This window comes from Neodiprion lecontei, chromosome 1, assembly GCF_021901455.1.
Source record: "Neodiprion lecontei isolate iyNeoLeco1 chromosome 1, iyNeoLeco1.1, whole genome shotgun sequence".
Classification (NCBI taxonomy): Eukaryota; Metazoa; Arthropoda; class Insecta; order Hymenoptera; family Diprionidae; genus Neodiprion; species Neodiprion lecontei.
In genome coordinates, this window is record NC_060260.1 from 12,829,510 (window position 1) to 12,839,812 (window position 10,303).

At 35.0% G+C, this 10,303-nt stretch overlaps 1 protein-coding gene and 1 long non-coding RNA gene across 3 annotated transcripts in view; one reads left to right on the forward strand and one right to left on the reverse strand.

The window, feature by feature from the left end:
- Window positions 1-7,626, forward strand: part of LOC124294150 — a 35,494-nt gene extending 27,868 nt beyond the window's left edge. The window contains exons 2-3 of the long non-coding RNA XR_006904038.1: window positions 7,304-7,423; window positions 7,490-7,626. This is a non-coding gene — a long non-coding RNA (uncharacterized LOC124294150). The remainder of the gene's footprint in view (window positions 1-7,303; window positions 7,424-7,489) is intronic.
- Window positions 1-10,303, reverse strand: part of LOC107218639 (multidrug resistance protein homolog 49) — a 99,144-nt gene extending 88,841 nt beyond the window's left edge. For both annotated transcript variants that reach the window (XM_046738131.1, XM_015656569.2), the window contains exon 1: window positions 10,072-10,303. The gene's annotated coding sequence lies outside the window, so the exon portion shown is untranslated. The remainder of the gene's footprint in view (window positions 1-10,071) is intronic.

A 10,303-nucleotide genomic window follows, 5' to 3' on the forward strand; every position in this document is an offset into this window, starting at 1 on the left:
TTGAGGCTTCAGTCTACAGAATATTGTCATCGGAATTGAAAAAAGTATCTCCTCAACCTGGCATAGGGTTATTTAGTGAAAGTTTGGAATGGCGAACTCAAAACAGGGTAAATCCGACCGAACTTATGCACGTCAAGATACGTTTTACCTATCAACATTCGACTTACGGTTCACATCAAGTTCCAATCGTTAAACAAGAGGCAAATGCCGATCAGCAAAACGTATTCTCGAGTGTTGAAATGTTCGTGGATTTCAATATTTTATGCCGTTAATTAAACAAATGCAGGCTGAATTATGCTAATTTAAATTGCTCGTATCGCACTTACACGATACAGAATACGCTGTAGGCTGCACTGCACGCATCGGTAATCGTCACCGAACCAGTAGTCATCATCAGTCCTATTTGCATATATTGATAGAAACTTATTTAGATTTATTCTAATGTGGATCTATGGATTACTGTTTCACCGATGATTACCGGCGCATTCACCTTACGTATGGTAAAAGAGAAGCGAATGACGCAATATATTTATCGGCGTGGGCGTCGACGAAATGCTATAAATAACGGTAGCCGAAAGCAGGAATTATCTTGGGCGAGATGCCAGGTCAAGTTCTTAGAAAAATGGGTCGTTTCTGTTGATGAAAGTTGAGCCATTGATATGCAGAAAATGTTATGTCTATCTAGTTGGACTTATCGTCGGTCGATAAGGTAACTGCAGGCTTCGATCTATCAACAATATGAGATACTGTAGAAGATAGGAGTGCATGTTATACGGGTATACCAGTTTTTACAACCTATTCCTCGATCAACGGAATATGCTTACTATGTCGTACAGTGATTCCATTGTCTAAGTCAATTATAATTATAGTTTAATATAATCAATATTAAATTACGATATTTGCATGTTACCTAATTTCATGTAATAAAGCTGAACGAAACTATTTCACTCGGGTTTTTAACACATTGAGAAAGAAAATATAGAGCATTCATCTGAAAGAATATTGAAGAATATTTCAATTGGACGTTCGAATTGGCATTATAATTAAAAAAAATACGAAATCATGGTATAAATTAGAAACCAGTTCTCAATTTAATTTTTTATATATATCTTCCAAGCAGCCATCAATTCGATAACTTGAGAGCAGAGGGAAAGCCACGAATTTGGATTGGAGTTATACTAATTATCAAGATAAGAGTGTGTTTTTGTATTTTTTACAGAAGACATGCATTTGTTAGTTAAATGTCTAAAGTGTAATAGTATTTGAATTTCACCCGGACTATTCGGATCAATGTTGTGTATCAGCATCACACGATGCTTCGTTACTAAACAAATTAAAGTGACAGTTATAAGCCGTGAATATATTGTTGTAATGATTCGAAGTTCACATGAAGTTAATGGCATTTATTACACCCCAAATTTTTAAACAAACTTTGTCCTCAAAGCGCCTATTTTGGTTATTCGTATCAAAGTTTTGAACCTGATTGAAAATTTTTTGCATCGTACAAATATAGTGAAACTATGCTAAATGCTTACAATTAGTTAACTAAACAGATCGTACTGACGATGAAATTTGCTGTGCAGACACTCCGAGGCTTGAGCTTTTTCAACAACGATTGACGAAATTTTCGCGAGTATAATGCTCATAGTATCAAAACGTACAGCAAATTATTTGATCAAATACTTTAATATAACTAATTGAAGGCATGGATAAATCAGTTGGGTGATCCTTAAAAATGTCATTTTTGAATTTCGACTGGCGCACCTCGAAAATTGGTTCCAAATGATTCTAAAACAAATCCTCAATTTTTCATCGGCGAAGTAATGTTTAGTGGTAATATTTGCTTTCAGGGAGCAGTATTTTCGTTGGTCAATATTTTGATTTTTAAAATATTTGAACTTGGGATACAAATTATTTGTGAAACCAGGCTTCAAAAGTAGCAGTATCAAACTAGCTTCACAACTTCTGAACGCTGGAGCATTTTATGATTTGCCAATAACGACAAGGAGTAACTTGAATAAACCATCAGCATTCAAGCAGGCGCCGATAGTTATGCGAATCTTACCCTGTTTTAAAGCCGGGAGCCTAAACTTTATCACTGCTAACAAAAGTTTCATTTTGCAGTATTCAAAATGTCCACCTGGTCCGCTGAAATTGAAGATTTGCAACCTCACAAGTTCTTGGTCTCGACGAATATTCAACGATTCTCTTTTAAAATTCTCTGCTGTTTGTGGATCGATAGATAGCCGTTCTCTTAAAACACTTTATAAAAATCGAGTGCTACCGCATCTTTTCCAGCCTGCGAGCCAGCCGTAATTCGCTTTAAAATTGTGAATATTTAATATTCTAGCAAAACATAACGCCTTCTCTTTGAGAATGGGCCCAGAAACAGATATTTTCCACAAACGTGCGCATGGTTTGATTTTCCGCACGGGTTTGAGTGCGCAAAATGTCCTACTCCTACATTGTGGAAAAGTGTGCGCAAAGTAGATTCCACGTGTAACATTGCCACGCGAGTCATCATTATAATTGGCAACAGTTAATGGGTAGCTTAAATTTTTTAGATTTTTACAGCTTATATACCATAGCGTTATTCGTATTCTTTCATTTCGACGTTTATAGCTGTACATCTGTTGCTATGGCGGATTTCGACACACGAATCACGGATAGCTGTGATGCTCTATTGTTTGCGTTATTTTAGCTGGAAATATTTTTCATTGCCGTTATAAATTCTGCACCTATGTAGCCGCAAAGTTGAAGAACAAATCCCCTGAAATTTCACCAACACGTGTTTTGCTGGCTCCAGTGTCATCGATATTGAATATTATCATAAGTATGAGAATGTTTGGTTTTGTGATTATTATGAATTTTCGAATTTACCGATAATTCTGAACATCTTTAGTTTTCTCAGAATGATGAGTAAAAATCTTAAAAATTTTCTCCTGATTTTTGAGTTTCTTCCTCCCAATCCCCCGAATGGGCTTCGTCCACTTCTTCACCAACCCGCACTCTATTTCTTCGTGTTTATTCTATTGTCATGGATTATTCGTTGCCCTTGACTTTGTACACCTTGTTTGGAAAAAAACTATACGCAACCCGTGCACGCAGGTCATGTCACACTTGTTACTTAATGTACTATAATGACCGAAAACTCTTACATAACCTCAAACTGGAATAATGAAAAATCTAGAGACAGCAGCCAGTCAGTTGGAATGAAATGAGTCACATAAGAATGCTTTCAAATGTTGTGTGCAAATTATGCTGAATATCATTTAACTATAAATCCTTACCACCGATTTCAAGTAAAATCTTGGACATTTTCAGTGTACTCGTATTTTAAATCGATTCGTGTGGTTTCAAATTGACTGCACTAGTTTTATTAAAAAATGATTGGTCACGTTTTATACTGCAAAGTGTTTTCCACCACAAATAACACACATTAGCACATCCATTACACTAATGACATTGCACAAAAATTGCTCGTGATTATGTTTGAGATTAGGAAATGAAACATTCAACACTCCACTTCACCTCATTTGAAATGTTGGTTGTCGATCGCAAATCCTGATAATATTAGAATTTTTCACATAATCGCACGTCCATATGAAAAGTGAGAATTGTCAGTTCACTCAGAAAGAAAGTCTTCTGAGGTTTGTTTTACACAAACATATTTTGAATTTGAGCCTATTAAATAATTTACTTGGTGTCAGTGCGAAAACTCAATTAAAATCTATTTTAACTTGATATAAATTTTTGTTCCGATAAAGCAGATTTTCCAAAAGATTTTTATTCAAATACACCAAAGTTGAGAGACTCCGGGTACACAGGTAGAATTACAGGGAAGCTGTAAAATTCGCTCAAACGGACCGAAGGGAAAATTTTCTTATAACGACGTAGTACAAAATACCAATTGCGATTGTAAGACGAATTAAGTGCAATGAATTATTTTCGAAGAAATAATGCTTTACAATTACTTATGCGCGATTTTATAGCAAGCATGAATTTTTGTTGGTTAATTCCACCAACCTCAAGATCGAATCATTTTTCTTTGAATCTGATGAAGTTACGACGTGGCTACTCGTTTTTTCGTCAAGCAGCACCCGGTATACAAGTTTGGTTTTTCAACAAGTCTGTTATCGAAAAAATGTTTAAATAACGATGGTGGATTGTTTTTTTTTTTGTGGCCATTCAGGGAGATATTTGAGATTTACTTGAAAAGTCGTTCAATATCTCATAAATCATCGTTCACCACTTGACTGTCAAGCCGTCATAGGACCGTCAATTAACCGCGCCTGTGCCGTAACCGCCAAAAATTGCCGAATAGCGTCATAAAGTAATTTAATGTTTCTGGTGTGTGAGTTAAATATTTACTTTTGAAAGCATGTGTTCAAAGTATTTTTGAGGCCAAGGAATCTTATTATGACGATAGAAACTTCTTTTTTCCACGCATTCATACAGTTTTGAGCCCTCAAAGTTAGCGAATTTTTTTTTATCATTTTCTCAAACGGCGTCAGAGAAAAGTTCTTGTGATTTTTTTTTTTTTTTTTTCTTTGGGACTCCCCATGATTTTTTAAGGAATTTAGAACACGATCGTAGTCAACGAATGGAATTTTTTGGTTCATAGATGGCTTGTGCAGTTTGCTGTCAAAGTTACCACAGTGTTACCACGAATTAATGGATTAACACTCAAATTTATCATGGACAAAAGTGCCAGTTGTAAAAATAGAATTTTCATATACCTGAACTCATATAATCAAAAAACTTGAATACCCTGAACTACAGAAACAAATCTACACTGTCGAAACTTAATGAATATTAATTGTATATTTACGCAACAAGCTCAGATCGTACAGAACAAAAGTCACCGTAGCTCGGTTAAAACGGGTTTCTATAACTTTGATACAACACGAATGAACCGCGAACTCGAATAAAGCGATATTGAAGGATCGAGGTTCTACTGCAGTAGTTATTTTTCTTATCGTTAGCACCAGTCACTTTTTCGATTCATAATTTTATCATGCGCCTATTATAATATCTACCCCGGTAATCATTTTTTATAGATTCGTATTACTGTAACATCATACTATGAAATCTCTAGTACGTTTTTACTTTTATGTAAATTGTATGCAGCACTAGCGGTTCGCTGATCCAGAGTTATAATTTTTAATTGTTTTAAAGCATTGTTAAATCGCGCAACGAGCATAAATCTATGCAATATTATGTCGCGTGGTGCTTTTTTGTGATTCCACTGACTCGACGAAGATGTAACATAACACAGGTATCACGCTGTCATGTAATCAGGGAAGCCTAGTTGATACATGGAATTGTCATCACACATTACTAACCTTATAGTTTGCACAAGTTCGATTTAACTATTGTGTAACACAAAGATCGTAGTGTTATATATATATGATGGTAATATTGAAAAATAATTAGGATCTATTTTGTGTGATTCCCAAATTACAAACATCAAAATAATAGCAGTAAAATTGATCAAATAATGTCACTGTTTTGTACAAGCTTCCGAGTCTTTTACTTTTCGCCATACGGCACTTAGTGAAGCCAGCAACTGTGTGAACTCGTTTTAAATTACGTAACGAAAAATATTCGTGTTCAGAAATTTCTAAAAAATCAGGATCTTTCGCGAGCTGGACAGTAGGATACAAAAAAGTAAGAGTGAGACGATTAACTTCGAGATCTAGAAATCGATAACTACTGCAGAAAACGGCGTAAAGCACGGAGATCCGAGCGATCGACACGTGGAAACGAGTGCATCTGCATAGGGCCGCATTAAGTCTTTTTATTCAGAAGTATTTGCAAGACTCATAAACTGAAATTCGTGGACACAAATGTAACATTTAATAAAGGTATTTGAAGCTGCGTAACAAATTTGTGAGCTTTTATATTCTGAAATAAAATATCCACCTTCGGGTTAAATAGCCTAGTCGCAGTCGTTTGAAAATTCAATTGTTACTTGTACGCTGTATCACAATTCCAACGCGCGTGACGCCGGTAAAGGCAGATATAAAGAGGATAAAAGTTGGAACAAGTGATCTCAGATAATAAGAAGCATTGCGATGGGATTGTAGCCAAGTATTCCACAAGTTAGGCATTTTGCAATGCTTCTTTTCGACACGTAGAAGGGTAGACTTGTCGGCTGAAGTAAGAAGTGCATGCCGAAGGGCAAGAGAACTTTTTTGTTCGTCCTACTCGGCTGGAGTTGTTTTAACAGATAACTAAATTTTCTACTCAATATAAAGTTTTATTAAAAAGTTAAATTTTAAAAAAAAATTTCAGTATCAGTGATTACAGCTTCTAAACAAATGATCAATCCATTTTGAACAAAATATTTATTTGCATTTCACAGAATTTCATGCGAGAATACTGAAATTTTGTGGCTTTTTTTTTTTTGAGAACGATATTTTTTATTCATTTTCTGTATAACTGTGTATTTCATGATTTCAAACAAATTGTCAAAATTTATCCACATAGGTAAGTAGATATTTTTGCTGTACAACTTTAATTTCAAAATGCGATCGTTCGAAAAATTTGGGTGCCAAAAAGTCAAAATTTGGTAGCTACGAAACGGAGGCTGAAAAACAATCTATAAATTTCACAAAAATTTCTTACTATTGGTGAAATATCATAATAAATCGGTGGGTAAACCCAAGAGGGTAAAGATCAGGATTTGTTCGACTTGACATGAACTACCCCTTCTACATATTGTCAAAGATGCAGATAAACACCACAATATATAAGCATTAAATCTTAAAATGACAATGGCAAAGTTTAAAACGATCCAACCAAGGTCAATTTAGTACCATGAAACGATTCATTTTTTCAACTCGAACGACTATCCAGCGAAATGTATTTTCCGAAATGCCTTGTTTCGAGTTACTCGGAAATCCTCCTCACAAAATGAAGAGTACAAGAGATGGTTTTCACTTCACAAACTGAACTATTTCCGGTATAAAGAATAAGCGTCGAAAGTATACCACGTTTGAATAAAATCCGCGACTCATACCCCGGTAATTTTATCATTCAGATCAATTGCAAATTAAAAAAAAACTTCTAACGGAAAAAAAAAAACTTTGCAAACCGCGTAGAGAGAAGCGTTCCGATAGAGACAACGGCTATTAGGGTTCAAATAGTGACTTTGTCTGTTCGTAATTTAACACGAATAGGAGAAAATAGTTATTTATATGATTCAATCAGAATCAAACCAATATTCGCCATGGTGAACTTTAATTGATCCGAGGCACTTTTCTTCCGATGGGTCTGAAACAAGGATATATTTTTGCAGGTGACTGTAGATTGAGAGTGAGAATGACTCAAGGTTATGCCAAAGCGTGACGTGGTCGGTGGACTTGTGCGTGTTTCGGTCAGGGTATATTTCGGTGGGGCAGACACCCAGCTTATATAGGTATGTCTTGTAAAATGTGACAAAAACAATATGTTCGCAACAAATTACATTAATTTTCTTCTTTAGGAAATGTCTCCACTGAAATTATGACTTGGTAACGTTACTGTGACGGAGTATGTTTAGGAAAACTCGCTACTTCGCACGCTTACGAATGTCTGACGTTTAGCAAACGAGTACAAACAAAATATATTATTATTTTGAAAAACAAACTCCTTGACGGTCGTTCTAAAACTGTCTAATAACGACGATTTTTTACCCTGACGTTTCGTCACGTTAACGCGACTAGCTCGAGCATCGTCTGAAATTTAATGAAAAAATTGCCAAAAATCAATTTTCTTACAAAATTTAACGAGAACTTTGATTTTTAAAATATTTTCAGCATATTTCAATTGAGGCTAATTAGTATACAATTTCTGCACATCTAATTTTGATTAAATGTGATTTATGAATATTACTCAAGATATTTCAACGTTTGTAACTAGGTGTTAAAAAAATATCATTGTTTTTAAAGACATCTTGTTTGACAATATTAAAAGTTGTACATATTATATATTTACTCAAAAAAGACCAAATGAATTTGGCTTATCAAAAGTAAAACTTGGTTTTTTCTTTCTATTTACGCAATTTAAATCCTATACAGAGCGGATTATTTTGCGAGTACAATAAGATTGTTTTACAATTTTAAATTACAGTATTTGAGGAACGAATGAATAGCTTTACAAATTTCAATAAAAGGTTTCGAAAGTAAAGTTTGAGAATTAAGAGGAAGATAAAACTTATGCTAATTAAAATTTTCAATAAATAAGATTCTCTCTTGATCTTGACTTTCACCCTCACGGAAAATAAACCCCAATTTGGGTGTAAATTCGTACCCCCAACTCACAGATAATGCTAATTTCCCATAAGAAAAAAGTTAGGAGTACGAATTTACACCCAAGTTGGGGTTTTTTTCCGTAAAGGCGTAACCGCATTCACGTAAAGCGCTGTCAACAATATTTATAGGAGGATTCTAATACGTTTTAATAAATTACGTGATTTCGAGGAGGATAAAAGTTGGCATTGTCTGATTTTTGTAGATGATATGACCTACTTCTGAGAATTTTTATAAATGACGGTTGAAATTAGAAATCGATAATTTATTTCGTAACTTGTTCATTTTTGAGTCGGATTATGCTATGCGTATTACACAGAGCGATTCTTTTTTCGAACACTGGTTTTTCAAATCGCGATTGGTTAAACGAGACGTTATCCAACTAAAGGTAGAAAACTTGCAAATAGCCTTCATTCGAAATTTCTATTTCAAATTTTGACAAGTACAATTGGTACAGGGACCAAAATAATTACTGCATATTCTTTCTTGTTGAAAATAGCAATTACATTTTTATAATACATAGCATTATACTATATTATAATAATCCGTCGTATAAGCTGTAACTTTCGTGCAGTGTGAAAACAAAAAATACGAAATAATTTTTTCATAAACTATTTCAATAACTGATGAAAAAAAAAATTTCACCCCGAATTTTGAAAATATTCTATGGGGTCACCGATGAAGTGGCAAATAAAGAATACTTCACACTTTTACTGCACGTGTAAGAGAATTTTCGTTGCACAATTTTCAATTTTGGAACAACATTTGTCGAATTCATGATATGGAAATACTTAATTAATTTATGTCAACACATGGGACATGAAATAGCGTGCATTGCCTGTACTCTGATAACCTTGCACAGAAGCGCATCCAGGCAAAGTAATCGGATCATAACTGCCACGCAAGTTTCCGCTCTGACGTAACTCGTATCTAAAGGCAGTGTTTTTACACGCCCAAGAAAATGACAATGACAATAGAATGTTAACAAATAAAATAGCGAAACTCACTCGCATTTGATGTTTTGAGAATCGGCGCCAATTGCTATGTCAGTTGGAATTTCTAAAACTTGTCCTAATTTTTCATTTTCTATCTAGATTTCAATCGCTACGAATAGATGTGTCGTATCAGCAGAATCGTAAATGATATTGTATAAAAAATTGATCGTACGGACTTTAAACTAGATCATCTTCACAATCCCGTACTTGAAAATAGTCAAACATTTGATTCAATTTTTTTCGTGCATAACATAAATATTTTCTCCTGCATTTATGTGGCTGAGTTTTCAAAATGGGAGATGAATGATCGTGGAAAGTTATTTTTGCAGTTCTTGAGATATACTTAGTGAAATATTTTGTCACCTCGGGTGCCTTTTGAGAGGAGGCAAAAAGATTTTTGAACGCTGTGAAAAATTTTTTTTAATGCACATAACGCTCTGACCACAAACGGAAAGCAATATAAAAACGAAGGAAAGAAAAGCCTTCAACTATTGTCGGGGAAAAAGTCGAACGCCGATAGTATCGGTCAGGAATGCGATGAGCGTTGCATAAAAACCCAAGTCAAATAGAATTTGCGAGAATTCGATTTCCAGACTCGTGAGTGAACATATATCTTGTACTTGACGCGACAGGAAAACGCACCATAGCATTCTATAAATACATGTGGCGCCGGGTGCAGTGAAGAAATCTTTGCACAATCTTGAATTTGCGATTGCACGTGCAATAATGCAACCGTTACATCAACTAACCGATGCGAATATCTGAAATGCTCCAATTTTTACCTTTCTCCGAAGCTCCACTTGGTACCGTTGAGGTCGGACATGTAGTCCAGGATTACATCCACCAAACCCGTTTGCACTAGGCCTCGTGAGTGAAAAATTTGCTCAGAAAAACTACTCGTTTCTTTTCTATGTTTAACATGCGCTAACTGTTCCAGAGCCTGATGCAGTCGAACAACTGCACAGCTGGAGAACGCTCAACGATGACTCTGCTAAAATACCACTGGACACCGTC